Below are 24,780 nucleotides of genomic sequence, written 5' to 3' on the forward strand. Positions count from 1 at the left end.
AAAAAAAAAAAAGTGTGTTGCTAAGCATGAGGCAGCTAGAATTGTTCCCGCTGGATTTCCGCGTTTGCAAAGCGGCAACACTTTTCCTCCCCAAAATTCCTACCTTCTATTGGAGCAAATAAGGGTTCACGGTACACAACCTGCTGCTCCTCTCCTAGCAGCCTGCAAAAAATGAGCGCTGGCTAACTTCACTAAAGCGATGAGGCGAGATAAAGTTCTGAGAGTTGGCGGGAACGTTGCCAGTCCCTGCAGTTTGTTGCTCTGACTCATCTCATCCAGAATTGCAAAATGTTTTGCTGAAATCTTTTAGTCTTGGTGAGAACTTGGCAGAAGGCAGCCTTCCTCGTTCCAATAACCTTGAAGCGAGGTAACTTTCTGGGGGCCATGAGGTAGAGTGAAGTAGAGCCCTAAAAGAGCACAAAAATACTGCACAAACTGCAAAAATAGCACATAGCAATCCCACAAGCCTTTGCACTGACCTTTGAGGCCTGGGGAGAGTTGGAGTTGGAGCAAGTAAGCTTTCAGAGAGCAACTGTGGTGGAACTTGGGGGCTTCCCCCCCCCCCCAGGGTTTCCAAAGGGAGGGTGTTTGCAGGCTTTTTCAATGGTGTTCCCAATAGAAACGACTTCACTTAAATGTGTGGTGCCTCAGAATGTAACCCCCATGTAAATGGGGAGTTGTTTGTACTTCAGAGGGGAACCAATCTTGCACATAGTGGAGGCGTTACATAGGATAGTTCGGAAAGAAGCTCTGGTCCATTCAAAGGGGAAATTATTTTAATTCAGTTTAAAGACCCCTTATACCATTTTAAAGACTGTTTAAAGACCCCTTATACCATTTTAACAGTTGTGACTTCCTCCAAATAGTAATGGGAACTGGTTTGTTACAGATGCTTGGAATTGTAGGTCTCTTAACAACTCTCAATTGTAGTTTTTAATGGGTGTTCCTAGAATTGGGGGGGGGGAGATGACTATTAAAGTGGTATAAGAGTGCTTTAAATGATTGGTGTGGCTGTGACATTCCATTTGCTACCCCTTCTATTAAAAAATAATTATACAAAACAGAATATTTAACCCTTTCTTCACTGTTTGTTAAAATAATTATTGGTTATATAATTGTATACTGAATAGAGATGGAAATTCAAACACTATCATGTGAAATAAATATAAGGAGACAAAGATGAAAAATGCTGTTACAAGCTACCTTACAAATAGTACCTGTTGTTGGAATTAATTAATTTCTTATGTGTTGAGTAGGCCAGTATTGTACAAAGGGCACACAAGGAAAACATTTCAAATATATGGGAAAATAGTGTTAAGGGACTGATTCAGAGCTGCATGTTATCAGCATACTGATGGTACTGTGCTTGAAATCCCCAGGTGACAGCTCTCAATACTTTAATACAGATGTTGAATAGCAGAAATAACTGAAAAGACTCTTGCAGGACCCCACAGCTCAAAAGCCACAGATCTAAGCAACAGTTGCCTAGTATTACTTTCTGGTACCAACCATGCAAATAGGAGTGACACCACCAGCTCCAACCACACTGACTGAGTCCAGAAGGACATCCTGGTCAATGATGCTGAAAACTACTGAGATGCCGAGAAGAACCAACATGGCCACACTCCGTCTTGTCTCTCCCAATAAAAGTCATCTATCAGAATAACCAAAGATGTTTTGATGCTAAAACCAGAGTGTGTAGACAATCTGCTTCCCTTCTGCCGCTTACTGGCCACACACACACACACACACACACACACTCATGTTGCTCAGGAAGGGAATATTAGAGACTAGGTGGTAGTTTTCTAAAACCTCTAGATCCAAGGAGGATCTTCAGGAAGGTTTGCACCACTGCCTCTTTCAAGGTGCTGGACATAATCCCTCCCACAGTGGGGCATTTTGAAGAAGATTTTTGTTAACAATGACCGACAAGCACAGCTAAATTTAGTGACATATTCAAGCCAAAAAGGGAGTAAATTTAACATGATCCAAGAGGTTGTTGATCATCAGGCTTCATAACATTTGTTATAAGCATTCCTAGTGACCTCTCTAAGACCAACTCCATTACAGTGGATATCACAAGTTGCTGACTATGTAATTATACCCAGAATGTTTTATCTGTTTGATACTTTACTATGCTGCAGTTATACTTCACCCAAAGTACAAACCAAAGAAACAATCTGTCTTCAGCTTTTAAAGCCAACTCTGCCATTGCTTGCCATGTGGTACTGTCAAATAAATGATGTAGAGTTGGCTAAATTCCTCTGCATCACTGACTTTGTCTGGATATATGATTTGTTCCTAAATATTAGCCGTTTCATTTTTCACTTCTTGCCAGCTCTGTAAAGAAAGATAGAGCTGACTTTTTCAACCCACTTTAATTACACACACACACACACACACACTGATATTTAAGTGAAATGCTTAGCCAAAATCCAGCTGTTGTCAATCCCATCAACACCATGTGATAAAAGCACTCTTAGACCGCTTTAACAGTCATGGCTTCCCCTCAATAATCCTGGAAACTGTAATTTGTTGAGGATGATGAAAATTGTAGCTATGTGAAGGGTCTCCTAACAACTTTCAGCACCCATAACAAACTACAATTTCCAAGATTCTTGGTGGAGCCATGACAGTTAAACTGGTATAACAGTACTTAAAACATGTGATGTGGGTGAGACCCCCCCTCCAAATGAAACTTGAAATAAAAATGTTTTCTCCACATGGTTCACATTCAACTTCGTGGAATTTTACCTACATTACCTGTTGTTGTTTTCCAATACTGTAGTTAAATAGGTCATAATTTTTAGTGTACTTTTTATGAAAACCACATTGAGATCACTTGCTGGGGTACAAAATACAAATTTCCTAAATTAAAAAATACGCACATATGGTTTTCTGAATGAATGTTTTATTCCTTGTCTACGACTCATGCGGAAATGACTGAAATCCTCAATAATTGTTAATGGAATCCTCAATGATAATTATTCAATAAATCAGTACTGAAAATTTGAGCATACTATTTTACAGTTGTGTGTGTGAAGATCTGATAATCTTCCTAGAGAAAAGGTATAACAGGACCAATTTACCATTCACAGTGTAGCCTTATTGGAGTTCACCAATTGGGTCTGCGTTGCTCCGGGACAGGAGGAAGGAAGTCAAATGACACCGAGGTTGGTTCAAATAAAGAGTTTATTCTGCTCTCCGGATAGCAGAAGGCACTTGCTTGGTCAGTCCATAGCAAGTCCAAAGAAATCAGAGATTACATGCAGTATATATATCCTCCAGGCACCCTCTCCCTCCTTCCCCAGGAATCCAACCACATCTGCCTATGTACGCAGGTTGACATCACATATGTTCTTGCTCTGGTATTCTTAACCATAAAAAGGTATTCCTTCCTGTACTTCTGACCATAAAAGGATCTTCCTCTTCCTACTCTTATCTTGGAGGAAGAGGTCGTCAACGCTTTGGCGTTGTTCCCGGACTTAGGTCTGTGCGTCATTTGTGGTCAGCGCATAAGATAAGGCACAGACGTGTCTTCTCTGTTCTACTGGTGCAGTCAGGGTCATCCCTGCCATCACAAATTGATAAAGGAGAGGGCTCTGAGCACAGCTGGGTTTTTGTTTATACATTGACTCAAAGCTCAAGTTAATGGATTTTAGCTAAGGAAAAATAGGGATTTTGGTGCAGTTTCAAACTGCCTGCACAGTCAGTTTTGGGTTTGGGAAACCCATTCCTTCATCAATTTGTCTAACACAGGGGTTGGCAACCTGTGGCCCATGGGCCGCAAGCGATCCACGGGGGCAGTTTAACCAGCCTCCCCTGAAGCTGACGCCAGCCCCGCGAGATTGTTGATGGGTCGAGAGCCCGCAACCCCACCCCCTCTCTAGATCAGGAGTGGCTTTGTTTTAACTCATTACTGAATGTATTTTAAAAGGTAACTATCGTCAAACAAGGAAAATAAAAAATACCAACATAATTTTGTGATTTTACAAAGCATAATATAACTAATAATTTTCTTAAATTATTGGGGGGGCAGAGCCCCCCCAAACGAATTTTTGAGGGGGCTTGGGCCCCCTCAGGCCCCATGGAGTCGGCGCCTATGCTTGCAAATGCAGTAAAACTTGGCTCAGTTGCAGTGATGAAATTTTCTAAATTATTGGTATAGGAACTCAAGCGTAGCTTGTGAGAGCCATGTGGCTAAGCTGGTTGTTCTTCACACACTGAGCTTCTCAGGTCAACTGAAGAGAAAACAAAGGCATCATGTCCTATTCCCTTCCAATGTGAGAGGTTGTGTGGCAGGACAGCTTACACTATAGTTTTAACCCCTTTTATGTATTAATTAGACCTAAGCATGTTGGTTATATGGGGCTGCTTATCTCACAATATGTTGGTCACAGCGCAGCAGAACCACCATGCCCAAAGCCTCAGCCATGATGAAAAACTCTGGCCAAATTAAAATGAGCCCACTTTATTTCTTTCTAGAAAAAGGGAGCCATTTTCATAACGGAATGGCATAGCTTTAATCACGTCAGTCTTGTAAATGTGCTGTATAGTTTTGTTTTATTTTTAGTCTTCCACTTGGAAAGACTAAAGTAAGTAATTATGATTTCATACAAAATACAAGCGGAGATAATGACTTGCCCAAGGTCATCCTACAAGTCCCTAACTAAATAGAGATCTGAGCATCCACAGCTCTGTGAAATAGGTTACTGTTTAGTCTCTGCATATGGGGAGTGACAGAGAGAGAAAGAGAGAGAGAGAGAGAGAGCACAGTTAACAGGAAGTAGCTTGCTGAAGACCATCTCCAATAGCAAAGTCTTTCAAGATGCAATCCTATACTGAAGATTGATGGCTGAGGGTCTGTTAGATTACAGCATCACAGGACAAGCGAATGAAGCAGAGCAAGCTTCCACTAGAGTCAAATTTCATCCTCCAAGAGGGAGGGGAACTGGAGCCTCTCCCCTCCAAAGGAAGGATGCTTAGATGTGAGGATGCTTAGATACTGACTGATCACTCAGGTGACACCACTTCCTCTTCCCCCTGTTCCCTCACTTAGAAATATCTACTGTGTATCCAGCTCTGGAGCCTACTAACCACTGATTGCTGTTTACTGCTTGCTCTCCCTGTATGTCTCCCTTTGCTTTCCACAAGCCACCTTCCGAAGCTGCAGGATAAAGTCCACCAAGTAGCACACAGCCACACATTAGGCTAGCACTGCACGATGCCCATTCCAATCCAAGGTCCTGGATGCCACAGCTGGTACCCTTGCCCTATGGCACTCAATGATCACAGAGTGTGGCTGGACTTGCATGTACCAGAGGAAGCTCTGTTGCCTGCATGGCACCACTTGGGTCCATAATTGCCCAAAGAGCATGTGCCCCTGCCTCAAGAGAGGCTGGCTGGCTTCCAAGGTCACCATTTTTCCTGTGTTGCTCACCCGGAGTTATATTATCATGACATTGAGGGATGAGCAAGAGTCAGCTGGTAGGGCCAGATTGACAGCCCAAAGGCAACCAGGCTGGTTGACTGGAGCCATCCATGTATTTTGTTCTGTTGGGAGAGGGGTGAAGTTAAATATTTCAACCATGGTAAGATCTGAACAAGCTATCCTTGGAGCGTGCTTGCATATTTGTGATTTAGCACAGCATGCCACAGAGTTTCCTTGGCTACAGCTGCTGCCTCTGCCTGATTCTCTGTGTTTCTTGAGTGTTAGGAATGCTGTGACATAAAGCCATTTGCTCAGATTGGTTTGTGTAGATTGACTCTCGCCTCGTCTGTGGGGCATGTAGGCATCATTTCTGACTGTGCCCCTTGCTGGAGCGGACTGGCAAAGTTTCCAGGGATGAGGTGGGTGTTTTTCCCTTCACTTTTAGATCCCCTACCCCGACAGGGTGAGTATAGGCTTTGGCAACTGTTCTGCTGGTGTAGTGGCAATGTATCTTCACCCCAGCATAATATGACAATAGGATTGCTCGGCCCATCACATTTTCAAGAACGTTTAATTCACTGGCTTAGACTTTACTTTTATTGCTGTCAGAGAGTAGTTAGCTTCCTGTCTCTGAAAGCTGTAATTTCCCGCTAGATGTGGAGGTCCAGCAGAGTTTGTGGCAGAGTCCATCTATATTCAGATTTGGTCTTTCATCACATCATGCAACATTTGTGCTTTGACTGTACACTGCTTCAGGTTCTTTTCATCAGAAAGTTGCTTTTAAATCTTAAAATACAGCAAATCTGTTTTTTCCAGTCCATATCTTTTTATTTGTATTATTGTAAAGTCACTGATTCAATAAATATTACATTACTGAAATAAATTTCTCTTTAGTTTTACATACCCACAACACAAGTTTCCTACAGTTCACATTAATCTGACGAATCTATAGTACATACAGAGCAATTTATCCTGTGTAATAAAATGATATCTATTTTTGCCACTTCTAAAGTCTCCTAGGGCTTTGAATAGCTATTCACAAATTGTTGGCAAGCTTTCCTAATGGCAAGCCCAAACACATTTAGCTAATATCTTGACCCAACTATCAATTCATTCTGCAGCCAATCTACTCAGTTGGATTAAAGCTGAATGTTAGCAGCCCGGGATGACCATGAAAATATTGTGCAAACAAGTAAATAAGACAAAGTTAGAAGAGTAGCAAATGAAAAATACACAAATACCACAATACTAGAGTAGTACCACCTAACATCATGAGATTGCTCTGGGTTAGATGCATAGTGGGTTGTTGTCTGACTTAAATACTTCCTTGATTTTCTGCAGATTGTCTGAAAAGCCTGGCAAGCACCTTGACCTAAAAACTTTGGGGTGGGGGTAGGAATACAAAACCAAATGCAAATAACAATTTAGAAGATGCCTCAAGGGAGAAAAGGATTTAGTTGATGAGGCTTGTAAGACTTTTAATTACAGTCATTATCAGGCACTACCTATACAGGTCAGAACTCATTAGCAAAAATATTAACACAACTGTTTGGGGGTACTCGCCAGTATATAATATCCCAAACTATATGGTTGCAGAGCCACAGAAAAACTATTACACATACTGGGATCGTTTTACAGTTGATGTGTGCTCTTCCTTTTGGCTTTATTAACTCTTCTGCTGACTTTAAGTCAATGGTAAGCCTCAAGAAACCAACCAACCATTGTCTTCATTTCATTCCCTTACTTTCAAATTCCACAGCTAAAATTCTACTGCTTTACAGAGTAATAGTCTGAAACACAGTTTCTAATCAGCTGCATGCTGTAATGCTCTGACGCAGTCAGAATTTCTCTAGGGCTTTGGGAAGAGAGTGGAGCGCATGCTAAGGAGGGATGGAAATTCTGAAGAAAACTACCTGGCTCCTATGGAGTTATTTGAATGGTGGCGATAACATACTCTCCCGAACCAGAGCAGAAGGGGGCCGGTTGTCGTCAGGCACCAGTTCTCATCAAATATGCAGGTGATCTTCTTGATAGCTATCATGCCGCTCTTGCAGGATTTAGTCATTCATCCATTGCTATCTGTCAGAGCCACCCGAGGTCCCAGCTCACAAGAGACCAAAGTCCAGTCCAAGATATATACAAAAGGTTTTATTGAAGAACATTGTTGTCGTTACATCCAAGCTCCGTGGCTCCGCATCTGTTACCCTTAGATGTTAGAAGTCCCCTCTGAGTCAGTCCCGCCCCTGCACCAGCTTAAGAGGCTTGTACTGCTCCACCTTTTCCTCTCTTTCCTTTTCCGCAGGGTCTTCCTGCCCCCCTGTGCTCCCTCCCTCCGGGACTCCCCCGAGGCTGAGTCTTCTGCCGCCTGCTCCCCCCTCCTTCGTGCTTTGGGACCAGGCTCCTCCTCAGGGCTCTCCTCATTTCCGCGCGCCTCCACATTTGAACTTGGCGCGTGTACGTTGCCTCTGACCTTCCTTTCGACCGTTACGCTACTCTCGGTACTACACTCCTCCCCTTCCGGCAGGACGTTTTGCTCCGAACTCCTTCCCCTCTCTGCTTCCTGTTCTGCTCTTTCTGACACACTGGCAACTCCACCCCCTTCACTCCGTTCCGACGGAGAGGCCGGTCCCGATCTCCAGCCCCCACTGGGGATTCCCCCTTCGTTCCCCTGCTTCTGACTGCCTCCCTCTCTACTGCCCCTTGGCCTGACCAGGGGGGCTCCCTTTTGGGAATCCTCGGATTCACTTGACAGACTCACTGACAACCTCGGGTCGTCGTCGTCCTCTTCCTCGTCGCCCTGGGACCCCTCCCCCTCGCTCTCTGTCCCTGAAACCCTGACACTATCTATGTCCCATCTGGGTATCACAAGCACTATAGTTACATGAACTACAATACTACAACCAATATTTAAAGATATTTGGTGGAAGCTTGTTTGGGAGAAAGGGCACTTTTAATTTATCAAGCTCTGTTAGGAAACTGTTAGGTGGCTGCTTTATATAGCTTCTTCTCCCCCCCCCCCCCAAAAAAAAAACCCCAGTAGTGAGCATATACACAGCTCTGCTGGAGCAGGCCAAAGGCCCAACTCTGTCCAACGTCCTGTTCCTACAATAGCCAATCAGATGCCTAAGGGAAGCCTGCAAGTAGCACCTGAGGGCAACTGCACTCTTACTATTTGTGTTCTCCAGCAACTGATATGGCACACCCGTTCACTTCTTTATAACCTATGGCGGCTGCCATTTGTCTGATAGCACATTGCCTGCCACATGTTATCACAGGAGCCACAGGATTGCTTTTTTCAGCAGTGGCCTGATAATCTAATAATGTCTTGTTTTGACCAAAGCTGTTTAAAACCCACACCCTATAAGTTGTAAATGTGCATACAAATCAAAATTAGCCTTTGGCTAATTAAGGAACCTATGGCCTTTTAAACTGGAAGCTTATTGTTTTCATTTGCTACTGTGTTATGTACTTTTTTGTGTTTTTATACTGTAAACTGCCCTGTGATCATTGGATGAAGGGTCACATAGTAATTTTAATAATAATAATAATAATAATAATAATAATAATAATAATAATGTGGTGCTACTTTGCAGCGGGGTTAATTCACCAACAGCATGATCACAATGTAGCTAATTTTAATGCATGTTAAAATGATTTTAAAAAGTAAATGCAGTGCTACCTCGGGTTAAGAACTTAATTTGTTCTGGAGGTCCGTTCTTAACGTGAAACTGTTCTTTGGCTAATGGGGCCTCCTGCTGCTGCCGCGCTGCCAGAGCACGATTTCTGTTCTCATCCTGAAGCAAAGTTCTTAACCCGAGGAACTATTTCTGGGTTAGCAGAGTCTGTAACCTGAAGCATCTGTAACCTGAAGTACCACTACTCTGTTCAACAGACATAAAAGAAACATAGTTGGAGCAATGGAAATGTCAAAAAGGAAAAGCAGTATTGAGTGATTCCTATCCTCAGAGGAAACTGCTGCTGATCAGCCAAAATGTTACCTTCTTGGCTGGTTCCCAGAAATATCAAGTACCACCAAAGGCTAATGTTTAAAATCCATACTTATGAACACCAGAACGGGATTCCTTTCATAAAGTGCTCTTACTGTGCCATGAGATGGGAGCAATTCAGGAGGTATGCAAAGCCAGAAAAAAAATCCCAGCTGAGTTATTCTTGTTGGTACCGCTACCTAACCATACAATCCCTAACCACATGGATAGAATATTTTAGTCCTCTGAATATGTTACATTCTGTAGATGAAGGCAGAGAGCAGGGCTGCACTCCATGCCCATCCCTTGCACCCCCACACCGTGACCACATATTGAAGGAATGTCTGCAAAGGGGGTGGCCCATTGTACAGACATAGTTCTGTTCAGTGTTTTTTTTCTAAAAAAAATGTTTAGGGGTACTCTCATTCTGTCTCAAAAAAATCACCATTTTATAGTTCTAATTGGGGAAAATAAATACAGTAAATGGACAAAAGTACAGAATGTTTAGGTTTATGCGTCCCCCCCCCCCAGAAAAAAAAGCACTGGTTCTGTTCAAAACACTGTGGGATCAGGAACCCTTTACAGTTGTCCCAGAGCAATGTGAAAGCGGCTGCTAAGACTGCAACAGGCATTCTGTTCTTGGGAAGGTTTAAACCAGGCTTAACGCAGTTTATGGAGAAGGGGAGATGGCTGTATCTGCAACCTCTTTATATTACTGTGAGCATTCAGGTAAAGACAATCATGCCCGCAATAAAACATAAGCCAATGAATTATAAAACCTTAAGAATGCAATGGTCCTCATGCATTAGTTACTTCAAGACTGGATTGCTGTAATGCACTCTAAGAAGTCTAGTGCCTTTCTGGTATGGTTTAGTCAGTGAGACTGGACACAAGCATGTTGGTATTCTGTCTATCACCGGGGGGGGGGGAGGGGGCTGTGTTGTTCTCCCAGGCTCTGAATGCCGCATGTAGCTGCCACTTACGGGGAGAAGGATGGGCAAGGCAGTGCAGAGCGAAGCGGGTGCAGAGGCTCATTTTGGCAGTCCTGCCATAGCACCCACATCATGCTGAGCTCCCCACTGCCTTCTTCAGAAGCTGAGAGAGCAGTGTATCCCCACCCAACTCATCCTGCCCCACCTGCCACTGCTAAAAATGGGATGTTTTCCTCAAATGCAAATGCGAGTGTCAAAGAATAACCAGGTGATAGATGGCTGGCGTGTGCTTGGGAATGAGTGTGAATGGGTGGATGAGGGTGCTGTGTGTTGTGAAAGAGTGGGGTGGCCAGGTCCACTTCTGTCTGTAGCTCCACCACTGGCAGGCGGCCCCTGACACATTCCTGCTCCCAAAGGGAACGTGGCCTTTGCAGGGAGGATAATGATCCCGCCCCCCGCCCCGTTCAAAAGTCGGGTAGCCTCCAGACAGGCAACCAAGCCATTCTTTTACAAAGAAAATGCGTTCTACAATGGCTGGCAGCCCTTTCCTGTAGTCTATTTTTATCTATATCTATCATCTATCTATCTATCATCTATCTGTCTATCATCTATCTATCTATCTATCTATCTATCTATCTATCTATCTATCTATCTATCTATCTATCTCTATCAACTATCTATCATCTATCTATCATCTATCTATCTATCTATCATCTATCTATCATCTATCTATCTATCTATCTATCTATCTATCATCTATCTTAAACATATTTTACCACCCTTACGCATACTGACATGTTTTACGTTGCAACACAAAGCAGTGAGAAAAGTCTCTAGATAAAAATAGATCCGAAAATCATTCCTTAAATGACACAATTTTCAGTGTTCACAAGTGATTAAATATTAAGCTACAGTTTAAACATTCATTTGCTGTTCAGGTTTGCTTGCTATGGAAAATAATTGTTACTCAGCTTTTACGTTTCTCATGGTTACTAGTCAGGTATCCCCTCAGTTTCCTAGATTTTGCAGGTTATAATCCTATATCAGGGGACGCGGGTGGAGCTGTTGGTTAAACCACAGAGCCTAGGACTTGCCGATCAGAAGGCTGGCGGTTCAAATCCCCGTGATGGGGTGAGCTCCCATTGCTCTGTCCCTGCTCCTGCCAACCTAGCAGTTCGAAAGCATGTCACAGTGAAAGTAGATAAATAGATACTGCAAGTAGATAAATAGATACAGCGGGAAGGTAAATGGCGTTTCTGTGTGCTGCTCTGTTTCGCCAGAAGCGGCTTAGTCATGCTGGCCACATGACCCGGGAGCTGTACGCCGGCTCCCTCGGCCAGTAAAGCAAGATGAGCGCCGCAACCCCAGAGTTGGTCACGACTGGACCTAATGGTCAGGTGTCCCTTTACCTTTAATCCTATATCAATTTACATGGGAGGACATTTCTTCAATAGGACATTTCTGAGTAGATAAGACCACAATTTCTTTACCACCTTAAACGTAAAGGTGATGGCAGCTGAGTGCAGGAATAGCTGAGTTTTGCATGTCCTTCTTTTGGGATACTCATATTGTTTTAACTTTACAAACTGACTGAAGTTTGCCCTAAATGCAGCTTGTGCTATTAAATTTCTTTGTACATATTTCAAGTGTATGCAATAGCTAAACATTTCCAGGTGCTGTATGCATGCTAATGGCTCGTATTATAGAATAATAGAGATTATGGGAGTTGTAGCTCCTCAGCACTGTGGGAAAAGCACAGGTTTCCCATCCTAACCCTCAAGGTTTATTATCTCAGTCTGACAGTTTTAGGAGCACCACGTTTTCAGAATTCATACAAACCCTTTGCTCGGCCTTTAACTACAAGGAGGTACTGAATAACACTCCTCGAAGGCGCATTCAGGCACCCCTGAGTTTGCAAAGGCTCCTCAACAAATGGAGCCATGCACTATACTGTAAACAAACATAACACATATAAAAATAGATTCCAGCTCCTTTTTATGTGTAAACAAGTCAACTTGGTAGAGATAAGCTGAAAACATAAAATGTTACATTTATGTGAGCTGATCCAAAACAGCAAACTCCTTCAGTCTTTTGCTGCCGTTTTACAGCAGGACTTCACTAAGGAAAGACTTCTGAAGAAATTGTTCTGTAATAAAAATGATACCATCATTTGCAACAATAACGTGTTATCCTGAAATACCATACATTTGCGTTAACCTTGAGAAGCAGGGTGAATGTAATGGCTGCATTGCCCCAACTGCTAGGGTCATGATGTTGTACTCTCACTGTTATTGTATTCAGTCTATCATTTGAAGTGCAACATATCTTTCATTGAACAATATGTGATTTATCCTGACATATTACTGCCAGGCCCTAGATATTTATCTGCACAGGTTAACTTGCAGAAATTCCCTTCTCTTTCAGTCTGCAGATCTCTCCTCTATGTTCCTGGCACGAGGCATTCAAAAATCCGAGTAGGGAAGATTACATGGATATAGTGCTGAAGTTCAAATAGGTATGTACTGATGTACTGGAGATGCCACAGATATTTTTAGTGTTAGAACTGGTTGTCAAAAGTGTTTGATATGCCGGAATTCAGTACAAAAGTGATTATTATTACTCCAAGCAATTAGCTGGATGGTGGGATGTCTTAACGCTTACGTCACAAGTTAAACATGGTCTTTCTACACAATTGCTGCCGTATAATTAAAAGCAGTACACTTTCTTTTAAGCTCCATTTGCCATTGTACGTGAAATCACTTTAATCACTTCACCAAAAATAGCTGAACTTCAGGAATAGCCAACTGCACATGCTATGTATAATCTGCATGTATAACCTATGAATTATTTCTTTAAAAGACTCATCATTTGCATTCTGCAGTTAAGGTTAGAGATAGCATGGCCTTGAAATCTTTCCCCATATCTGGAAACTAGTCTTCCTGAAAATCTTTATATGTCTCCCATAAACATAAAATGAAATACATTTTAGAACATTAGTGCTATAAAAAAGTTCATGCAATTTATTTGCGTAGTAGATAGGAATTAGCTTGCTACAACTCTAGAATGTATGTGATAGGGAACATTGCTACTTCTGTTCCCGTTGTAAAGGAAAACGTATTTTCTAGATCTGAATGTAACAATGAATCAGTAAGGTGGATCCGTCAATTAATATGTCAAATATTTTAAAATGTAGAATTTTAGTTAAGTAGTGATGTCACCTGTGAAAGCACACCCAGTGCTGATAATGTTTGGGGTGAGCAAGCTGTGAATATCTGGGTTCAAGTGCAGGGCTAAGCAGTCTGATAGGCAACTCAGTTGTGCCACTTTAATCCCACTGAGGAAGGTAAGATCTTTCCACATTTTTATTTATTTATTTAGAAGATGTCTGACTCACTCATCTTTAAAAATAATCCCAGAGCATGATTTCTACAGGCACACAAATCACAACACAATGAAATCACAATTTATCATAAAAAAATTAATAATGATAAAACAGGAGCAACAAAACAACCAGTCCAGTGGGGGCACTCACCCCGTCCCCACAGAAAAGCAATTTAACCAAAGAGCTGCACAAATAGATGGGCTTTTAACCAGTACCCAAAAACCAACAGGATCAGCATCACTTGAACCTCAAGAGGGAGGGTGTTCTTCACATGGGGTCCATGTATCGGGAATGCCCTCTTTACGTTGTCACAGAGCGAGTGCTCAGCAAATGTGGCACAGTTAAGAGGGTGTACTCACTGCATCAAAACAGCTGTGCAAATGCAACTGGGAACAAGCATTCTGTCAGTTTCTAGGTTGCATAGGACTCTATATGTTACAACAAGCACCTTGGTTTGACATTGGCTCAGTAGCAAATCAGCAGGCAGTGCAGCACCATCAAAACGGATACAGGCAAAAAAACAACATTTATGCAGGGGTTATATTTCAAGGAGGGGACACAGGTGGTGCTGTGGTCTAAACCACTGAGCCTCTTGAGCTTGCCAATCCAGAAAAACTATCTGCGGACAAACGCCAGCTCCCTCGGCCTGTAAAGCAAGATGAGCGCCACAACCCCAGAGTCATCTGTGACTGGACTTAACTATCAGAGGTCCTTTACCTTTACCTATATTTGGAGGCACCACACACCTCAGTGAAATTGTGTATATTTGAAACACCATTGTAAAAGCCTTCAAACACTCTGCTCCTCCCCCACGCCATTCCACCCCTTTTTGTGATGGTTTCGGGTCACTTCCGGGTTTGACACAATACGCATGTGGGCAGTTGTGCTCATATTGAACACGCACAAATGGGGGGGGGGATTTGCCTGTACAGTGGTACCTCGGGTTAAGTACTTAATTCGTTGCGGAGGTCCGTACTTAACCTGAAACTGTTCTTAACCTGAAGTACCACTTTAGCTAATGGGGCCTCCCGCTGCTGCTGTACTGCCGGAGCATGATTTCTGTTCTCATCCTGAAGCAAAGTTCTTAACCTGAAGCACTATTTCTGGGTTAGTGGAGTCTGTAATCTGAAGCGTATGTAACCTGAAGCGTATGTAACCTGAGGTACCACCGTATAGCATGTTTTCGGATAGCTGTCCTGGTTGACAACCTAGCAGCACTAGGGCATCCTCACACCACCTGGAGTGCAGTGATTCAGTACTGAGGTTGCCACACAGAGAGATTAAAAGGCAATAGATGGTTCAGTTAGTCAAAGGCCTGGGAGAACAGGAATATTTCCTGGGGAGAGCATTCCACAAACAGAGAGCCAATGCAGAAAAGGCCTATTCTCATGTTGCCACCCTCTGGGCCTCTCCTAGAGGAGACACACAAAGTTTATTTCTTGCTCCACACACACACACACCACATGCTCCGATTAGGTTTCCTACTTTTTTATTTCAAATAAGCAAATACATGAATAGTTTCTAAAAAAATTTACTTCACAAAGTGTAGCATCCATGCTAATTGAATGTCTATTCTTTATCTTATTAAAGCACATATGCATTTTTTTAAAAGTTGAAAATCTGCCTGGGGAAGCAGGAGAGAGTAGACTCAGGAGGTCAAAAAGAATCAGCCAATCCGTGCTGTGCAGAGCCAGCTTCAGCTGGAAAAGAAAAAGAATAGGTTCCTCCCCCCCCCGCCCCCGATTTCAGTCTTTATGAGATAATTATATAACTAAATAAAATACAACCCGTTTAAATGATGTACCTCCCAGACACACCCAGAAACAAAAGCTACCCTCCCGCAGAAATGCCCAGACCATTTTGTAAACCTTTTGTGCTAATTTTATTTTACATTTCTGAAAAAATATTAGCATCACATCTGTGCACTTCTCTGATGTATGACTGCTAGTGCTCAATTAACCACATTTTCTTTCTCAGAGAGGACACACACAGCATGACCATCTCCGCAATAAGGATATCTGTGGGAATATCCTGCTATACATAAAATGTGCTTGTGGCATGCTCATCAGTGATCCTACAGAATATGCACTTAACCATCAACACTGAACTCAACTTATACCAGCGAGAGCAACTTGGCTTAAATCCAGCTGTTTGGACTTAACTGCATTGCTGCCCAATGATTTTCCAAACAATAAATTATGCATGTTGTTCAGTCAAGAGAAATTATCTTCATTTCATGTCCACAGAACATCATCAGCATTCAGATTCCCCGCCCACCCCTCTTCATCTGAAATTAATGTTTGGCTACTGCAGACTAGCAAGGAGTGAAGAAGGTCTATTGGTTTGAGCTCCTGCATTCTTGTTTACAGTTTGATCGTGAAAGGTTGTGCAACACAGTTTCTCTGTTTGGGATCACTGAAGTGTGCCCTGTGGAGCTCATCCTTGACGTGACGTGTCTGTGCCAAGCAGCTAGTGACACTTGCCTAGGAACAAAAAATTTCAAATACTGTGTTTCACTGCAGAATCAAATCTCAGCCATCTTCCATATCCCCCATAACTAGCAACCCAGACCCTTTTCTTCCCAGCAGAGCTGCACCCTGCCCTCATTTTCACTTATAACATTTGATGTTGCATTCAGTAAAGGTAAAGGGACCCCTGACCGTAAGGTCCAGTCGCAGACAACTCTGGGGTTGTGGCGCTCATCTCGCTTTATTGGCCGAGGGAGTTGGCATTTGTCCGCAGACAGCTTCCGAGTAATGTGGCCAGCATGACTAAGCCGCTTCTAGCGAACCAGAGCAGCGCACAGAAATGCCGTTTACCTTCCCGCCAGAGCAGTACCTATTTATCTACTTGCACTGCATGCTTTTGAACTGCTAGGTTGGCAGGAGCAGGGACCGAGCAACGGGAGATCACCCCGTCGCAGGGATTCAAACCGCCAACCTTCTGATCGGCAAACCCTAGGCTCTGTGGTTTAGACCACAGAGCCACCCGTGTCTCATTGCATTCAGAGCAGTGTGTAAATTATCTGAGGTAGATTAGACATGCCCAAAGTTAAATGGGATTGTGAATCCAGAGCTCCCTGGCCCAAGTCTAACATTCCTTGCATTTGGTTACATCTTGCCTAATATTCCATGTACTGTACCGTGTCACACTGGATGGAGTGACCTGACCCTATTCAACATTCCACAGGCCATAACATATCTATTTAGGAAGACCCAGAGCATCCACTGCTGTCATGTGAACACTAGATGCATATTACTGATGAGCTGAGCTCATGCTTCACTGATACAAAGTCCTCAGTTGATTTCTTGGCCTTTGAAGCCTCACAAGTATCTAAGGCAGAGGTGGTGAAGTGGATCCGGCTAGCAGGCCAGATCCCAACTTCCTCCATTACCCGTGGGCCAACACTGCCCACCTGTCAATCATCAGATGTCATTATGACACCAGGTGACAACTTCAAAGGGGGCCTACTGTATCAGCTGATCAGAGGTCACATCGTGCCCTTTGAAGTTTGTTTGCAGGTGTGGTTTGAATTCAAACTACACCTGCAACTGGACAAAGTGGAACTCATAGTGACCCCCCAGCAATCAGCTGACTGGCACTGAAAACACCCCTTCAAAGGAACTCACTGAATGCACTGCTGAGACCCACTTGCAAAGAAACAATTGACAGCTCAGTTTAAGCCTTTGTTCATTCATTTGAAGCTGCATACTAACCTGCCCCACACCTGACAAGGGACAGATCTGATGTGGGGCAGGTGGCTCTGCAGGCCAAACTGGGACATGTGCTAGGCCTGTAGGCCAGAGGTTCTCCACCCCAATCTAATGTATCACTTGAGAATAAACACCTGCTAATGGATCAAGTTTGTTATTTGGCTTCTGCTATCTAAATCTTGCCTAAATCTAAATCCATGAACAGCACTGAGGCTTTGAGTTTTAGGTACCTTATCCTTGAAAACTATCTGCTGCCCAGTCAAGAATATGAACACAGCACCCACAGGACATCTACATATAGCTAAATATGTCTAGATTTTTTCCTAGGTGTATTCAAACGTACAGTATTTATGTTTCAAGACTGTCCCATAAGAAGCTTCTAGGAAACTTTCAGATAAGAACTGGAATGCTTGGTGGAAGTGAACAATTAAGAATGAGATGTTTTGGAATCCTAAAGCACTTCCAAATGAAATAATTATGTATTACAGGAATTGTACAAACTGTTTCCCAAGAAACACATATTGAATATTTAGTGTCATCATGTTATGAAACAATTATTTTTAAGAAGGCATCTACTTTTCCTCCCTTTGAACAGTACATAGATATGAGCTATTAAAAAAAAACCCTCCAACTTTTATCACATTCCCAGTGCAGCATATTTTCCCATTAGCAGTTCTACTAAACATGTAAAAACATGTTAGAGGTTACAAAACAGCACAAACTTGAACTTTAGGCAAGGTAATCTCAGACTGATCCTGGCATCAGCATTATATAAACTGCTGCTCTTAAGTTGTTAATAGCAGGAACAAGGAAGGGGAAAAATAAGGTTTTATGATATAAATATATTAGTCACTTTTCTCCCTTAGGCCACAGAAGAACTAGTCTTTTAATGGGTTAGCAGTCTTATTGTCATTGTGATTCTGCAATTCTCATGAGGAGGGTCCTTTTAGAGAAATGCCTCTAACATTGCATAGCTGGTTATATTTGCCAGTTCCCGACTCTATAAGTATTTAGGAAGCCAAATAATCTTCCACCAAGCATTTAAGGTTAGAGGTTAGTCGGTGTCCAAGATCCATGAAGGCCAGTCCTTGCTTGCAAAACACTTCAGTGTGCATGTGGAAGGGAGACATAGCCAGTTTTCTATTTCTTTGAAGCTTCTCACACTTCATGCTCCAGAAGTCCCCTGATCTTTATAGGGGCTTTAAAATGAGCAAATAGGGCTGCAGACAGAAGAGGAGGTGCAAAAATACCTTGGATCCCCATGAAGATGTTGCTTTGTGTGTTGTTATTTTGCACTGGTGGCAGTTTTATATTGTTGGCTATAATGGATTTTATGATAATTGTAATTGTAAGCTGTTGGGTTTTAAATATAAAGTGGGTTAAAATGACTGAAAAAAATAATAAAAATACTTAAATATATTTATATGCATATAAATATCTCTGGCCACAAAATACTTAGTAAAATTTGTTTATTTTAAAATACTTGCTCACATTAAAGTTTTGCATTGTATCCAGAAGATATCTTGCCGCCAGTTGCCCTATTGTTCACCTACAAGCTGCACACCATCACCAACTTGTAATGTTTCCATGATTTCTGACTCATCTACAGTAGGAAATTTGCTGCCCCTTCCTCCAGTGGAAGCCTCCTCTGGATCACAGTCTTTTTGACAAATGGAATGAACCTTTATATTACAGAATGGACAATCTGGGCCAGCGCAACAGGTATATTACATCATAAAAGGTAAAGGTAAAGGTACCCCTGCCCGTACGGGCCAGTCTTGACAGACTCTGGGGTTGTGCGCCCATCTCACTCAAGAGGCCAGGGGCCAGCGCTGTCCGGAGACACTTCCGGGTCACGTGGCCAGCGTGACATCGCTGCTCTGGCGAGCCAGAGCCGCACACGGAAACGCCGTCTACCTTCCCGCTGGTAAGCGGTCCCTATTTATCTACTTGCACCCGGAGGTGCTTTCGAACTGCTAGGTTGGCAGGCGCTGGGACCGAGCAGCGGGAGCGCACCCCGCCGCAGGGATTCGAACCGCCGACCTTTCGATCGGCAAGTCCTAGGCGCTGAGGCTTTAACCCACAGCGCCACCTGCGTCCCATATTACATCATACCAAATGTTAAATATTTACAGCTGTATTGTTATGAAGGATGTGCATTGGGGTGTTTTTTAAAAAATAAAATAAAAAATACAGTGTCACATTGAACACCATTCTAGAATCAGTCCGGGTGAAGTGAGATTTAGGAAAAAATTAAAACAAATAATACAGTGTTTCAGCAAACCATTCAGGTCTGAAATATATGTACTTTTGTCTTAGAGAAATCCCATTTCAAAATGCTTGTATGCTTTCCAATTTTATGATATTCTGATATATATTTCAGCATATAGTTTAGGAACTTTTTATTATAAATACTTAGCGAAAACAAAATTATTTCAGATTAATGAAGAATTAATTTATAATAATATGATAATGCCATAATTAATTTATATTAGGATGGTAATACCAGCATAATACCCAGCTTCTTTCTATTGTGAAATTAATTTACATAATTTTTAGATAGAAAGAGCATTACTTGCAATGAATAAACGTGCATTTCTGTACACTTGGGAAGTCATTGAAACAGACTATGTGTGCTGAAAGATTCGCCTTCTTGTTTATATGTCCATTAATAAAAAATATGAGAAGTGGGTGGACCTACAGTACAATAATTCATTCATTTTTTAAATATAAATCTATATCTCTAGTCATTTTTCAATATAGTAAGGTACAGCAAGATGACTAAATGAGCTTCTTGGCATCAAGTGACTTTATATATCTACATAACTGAAACTGTGAAATTGTTTAGGTATTCATCTCAGCTAGTAAAATGCCATTATTCATTTAGATTTTTAAATGTAACATTGCAGTGCAAAAGTAGAAAAGCAACTTTACAGATCAGAATTATGAGAACTCAAACCACAGTATAAATTGTAACGGCGTGTTTCCACTCCAAGCAGAAAGCATGTTAAAGAAACTATTTTAGAAACGTATCCCAATCCTAAACAATGCTTACTCGGAAATTAAGGGCTGCTCGCTTTAGCCCAAAACCCTCCTGAGTGCACAAGAGTCACCAGCAAATCAGAGATGGTCAACACTACATTGCCAACCCTCCTGCAGGCATTTCTGTCACCAGTTGAATGGCATCCAAGATAGAGGGGGAAATGAATCTGGCACATTAAGAGGATGCTGAAATCTCATCCACCAGTTAACAGTGCAATCATCCGCACTAGATGTGTACTGCACTGAACGTGTTAGTCTAGGTGGACGCGCCCTGTTCCTTATCCAGACCTACAGATGGCTTGTGGTCCACCGCACAGCCCTGATAGGAACAGGGTGAAATTCAGTTCAGTTTGTATTTCAGCGCAAACCGACCCAATTCACGCTTTCACAAGCAACATGCAAACTGAAAAGCAATTTTCCTTCCGCCTTTCATACTTCTCTGAACTTTTGGTGCATATATTAAGAGAAAGAGTGCATAGAGCACATATTGAAAATACTATTATTATTTTATTTATTATTTATTAAATTTACACACTGCCCTTCATCTAAAGATCTCAGGGCGGTTCACGAGATAAAAATGCAAGCTAAAAGCATAAAATACCGGTAGGCTAAAACAAAAACATAACATAACAATAACTCCCACAAACACAAACACATTTAGAAGGCTGTAGAATATTATTTATTATTGTAAAAAATTACAAATATGAGTTATATTAGGGAAAATTACTTGCAAGAATTTGTGCGTTAGGTACAATATGGATGTTAAACGGCAACTCTATGAAACCACTGAGTGGGTTCATCTGAATATTTGGAGTGCATCAATATGCTGATTACTACACACAGCTCTGTTTCAACCTTCCATTGTGGCTGTACTACTAGACTGGTGTCTGGTGTCGGTAACAGACTGAATGAAAGTCAATAAACACAATCTCAAGCCACTATTAGGTTGAAGCACAATTAGAAGGTGGTTCCCTAGACAGGATGGGTGGGGTTCAATCTGTTCTGAAAGAAGTTGCACTCCCCTTAAAAGGACAGGTGCATGGTTTGGAGGTTCTTCTGAACCCACTACTGTCTCTGGAGACACTAGTGGCCTGGTGCTGAAGAGTGTTTCCCGTAAGCTTCAGCTGGTGGCCTTTATATGATTGCCTAGCTTCTGTTGTCTATGATCTGGTAACCTCTAAGTTAGACTACTGCAATACTCCATTTTGTGCAGAATTCAGTGGCCAGATGGCTGACTGGCCTTATGTGGCTCAGGTCCCCAATACCTCAGACCACCCCTCCCCACATAAACTTCACCAGACCCTGTAGTCATCATAATCAACCCTTCTCCCTTCTCTGAGGGAAATGGACAGTGGCGACATTAAAACAGGTTATTTCTGTGGTAGCTTTCCATTTGTTGAATACTCGGAAGAATGCCTGGTACCATCATTATCCGTTTCAAGGTACCAGGCTAAGGCATTCCTGTTTGCCCAGATACCTCAGTATGATTCTGGCCTCTTTTGTATTGCTTATCTTTTAGTGGAGTGGAATGAGATTTATCCTTCCCATAATAATCTGTATCAACACTTTAGACTTTAGGAATTTTCCATATATTTTTTTAAAGCTGATTTTAACTGATTTTAGCCACTGTAAGCCACTTTGAGACTATTTTTGTAAAGCAACAAATAAGTGCAATAAACAATCATAATATTCACAGACTACATAATATTCACAAAGGCATGGAAACACACTGACTATGCAGCCACAAAGTGATGCCAGGTCATTGTAGACCACCAGCTTGCCTGGCACAGCTTGCTTTGGATTGGATGTTGACTAGCTGGCATCGGTGCAAGTGTCTGTCAGGAATGCCTCAGCTGTGCTGCTGGCCCACACTGGAGAAAGGGACATGGAGAAACGTTGAATTAAATTTCTGGTCTATTGGAATCTGCAGGTCTTTAATTGGAAACCTTCCTCTCTGAAACCACCCAGTATCCTGCTTCCAGCTTCCTTGGAAAAACACATTAGCTTTGAGCCCCCAGACCAGTAGACAACCTTCTTTGTGATTATCCTTGCTGTGCGATGTCTTCCAATCTACTAGCAAACTATTTCTGACACCTGGGGGCAATGCTGGGCCCATATCCTGTGGATCCAGAACCGGCCTCCACCGTCACTTACTGTTAAGACCATGTTCATGGAAGAAGTATCCCTTCCACATCTGCTTCGATTGCCTACAGCCCAGTACTGATAAGATCATTTTGCTAATATCTCTGGGACACACACATTTGGTGAATAGTTTTTATTTTATTTATTTTTTGGCCGACTCGAGACTTTTGGCTGCCTGAGGCAAAGGACAAGAGAGTGCTGTCCCCCAAGGCACAGTAAGAAGCCGATTCGACTGGTAGCTAAATCTCACTTCAAGACTGGTGAAAGGACAATATCTTCCAGTGCACTTGAGGGCAGCAGGCTAGCATAGAGGGTATAGGGTAGCAACATGGCATGCATGGCTCTGGCCACTGCCTGCACTTCAGCAGTTGCCACCTGAGGCAGCTGCCTCACTCTGCCTCATCATGGATTAAGTGTCACCCTTAAGAGTATCTTTCCAAGTACATTTGTATCAACCTCTCTATACTTTTGTCCTAGCAATTCATAAAAGGATATCTACTTGGATATACATATTGATATCTCCTTGCATTCTGAGAGCCATACATTAATTAACACTTTTAGTATTGTCTTGCAGTACAACCAGATGTGCTATTAATACTGCTGGGGGAGGTGTTCCAAAAGCTTCATTAAAGGAGAGTTTAGCTTCTATCACATTATTTCTAAATACTGGTTGTATAGTAGCACCAAAAAACAACAACACCCTAATACTTTTGACTATCAATTCAGATGCCCCTTTTGCAATTAAGTAATAAAAACTAAAGTTCATTATTGCCATTAGGCATAATAAAATTATAAATAAATGCTAATTCAAACTCAAGAGAAGAGGAAATACTACCATTGGTAATAAGCACAAAGGACAGCTTGTAAAACAGTTGTAGGAGAAACTCACGTTGGCAGAAATGCCAATGGCATCACTTTAATCAAAGTTAGATGGCATCACTTAAATCAAAGTGACCATCAAGCACCTTGGTATCAACAAAGTTCAGTTGCATTTTGTCAAATGCTAAGGCAAAAAAGCAGCTTCTTCTTCTTTTCCTTAGCCTGCCTGGCTATGATGACTGTGGCTTGCTTATCGTAGCTATTGCCATTTTAAAAGGGCAAAATTCATGTTGGGAATCAGCAATGCCAGTTTGTTTTATCTGGAATCTATATTTCCTTGTCTTTCACTTAAGCAATCAAATCCTACAGTTGTTGTGGTTTTTCTTTTTCCATTTCCATGCTTACTATGTCATGACAGCCCATTCACTGTTAATCACCCATAGAGGCCCCCACTTCCTCCTGACATTTGCCCCAAAAGATGGAAATTAGATTGTCCTGCAACCATTACTTGAATTATGGAATGTGTTAAGAGGGCTATGGGTTGTACATGAAAGCCCTGCCCCAGTGTCTGGCTCCCTGTCTGTTAAGCAGGAAGATCTAAAAGGGGGTTGTTGGTAAATTTAGCTTCATGTGCTCACAAGTCTTTCCATGACCAGGATTCCCAGTCAGCTGAATAGATTTCCATCCTCCTTCAGAACTTCCAACTCAAAGCATAAAAGGGATGGATTACAAGGGGGCACTGGGGGCTAAGCTGGTGCATGCTGCCCCTGGCCCTCTACACAATTTGAGATATTATATCTGTTCAGGAATAACACATGAGCAGATCTTAAGGCTTCCCTGCTTGGTTTTTCAAAGCCCCACCTTTGGCAGCCCCAGGGTCTTATAAAATATCCACCAGTCCATGACACGAGGAGTCTGATCAGGGGTTGCTAACCGATGGCACTCACAAAAGCCTTCACCCCAGAAAGCAGGAAATAAAAGTGCATGCAAACTGGAAGCTGATGCCTTAACCAGTATGCCCCATGAACACTAATGATGGTGTGCAATGTCATGAATCGTGCAAACTTACAACTTACCTTCCATGCAGTCACATTTTTCCATGGTCATTCAGTCCCAAACTCATCTGGCAAGGTGGAAGTCCCTGGGACCAGCGAACATGCCCCATATTGTCCTGATCCTGAATTGCCTTGGGATGCTCCTGAGCCTTCGTGTGGGTTGACCCATGCCTGTTTCTTGCTTACACCACTCATTGGCAGAATGGCTTAAAGAGTGGGAGATGGTCTGGTCTCCTCTGACGCAGCAGGGGTAAGAGGAACACTATTGTGATTGATGT

At 42.4% G+C, this 24,780-nt stretch overlaps 1 long non-coding RNA gene across 1 annotated transcript in view; it reads right to left on the reverse strand.

Moving 5' to 3' along the window:
* LOC310827398 overlaps positions 1 to 24,780 on the reverse strand; it is a 793,036-nt gene that overhangs the window by 497,788 nt on the left and 270,468 nt on the right. The window lies entirely within an intron of this gene.

This window comes from Podarcis gaigeae (assembly GCF_964106915.1).
Source record: "Podarcis gaigeae genome assembly, chromosome: 11".
Taxonomy (NCBI): domain Eukaryota; kingdom Metazoa; phylum Chordata; class Lepidosauria; order Squamata; family Lacertidae; genus Podarcis; species Podarcis gaigeae.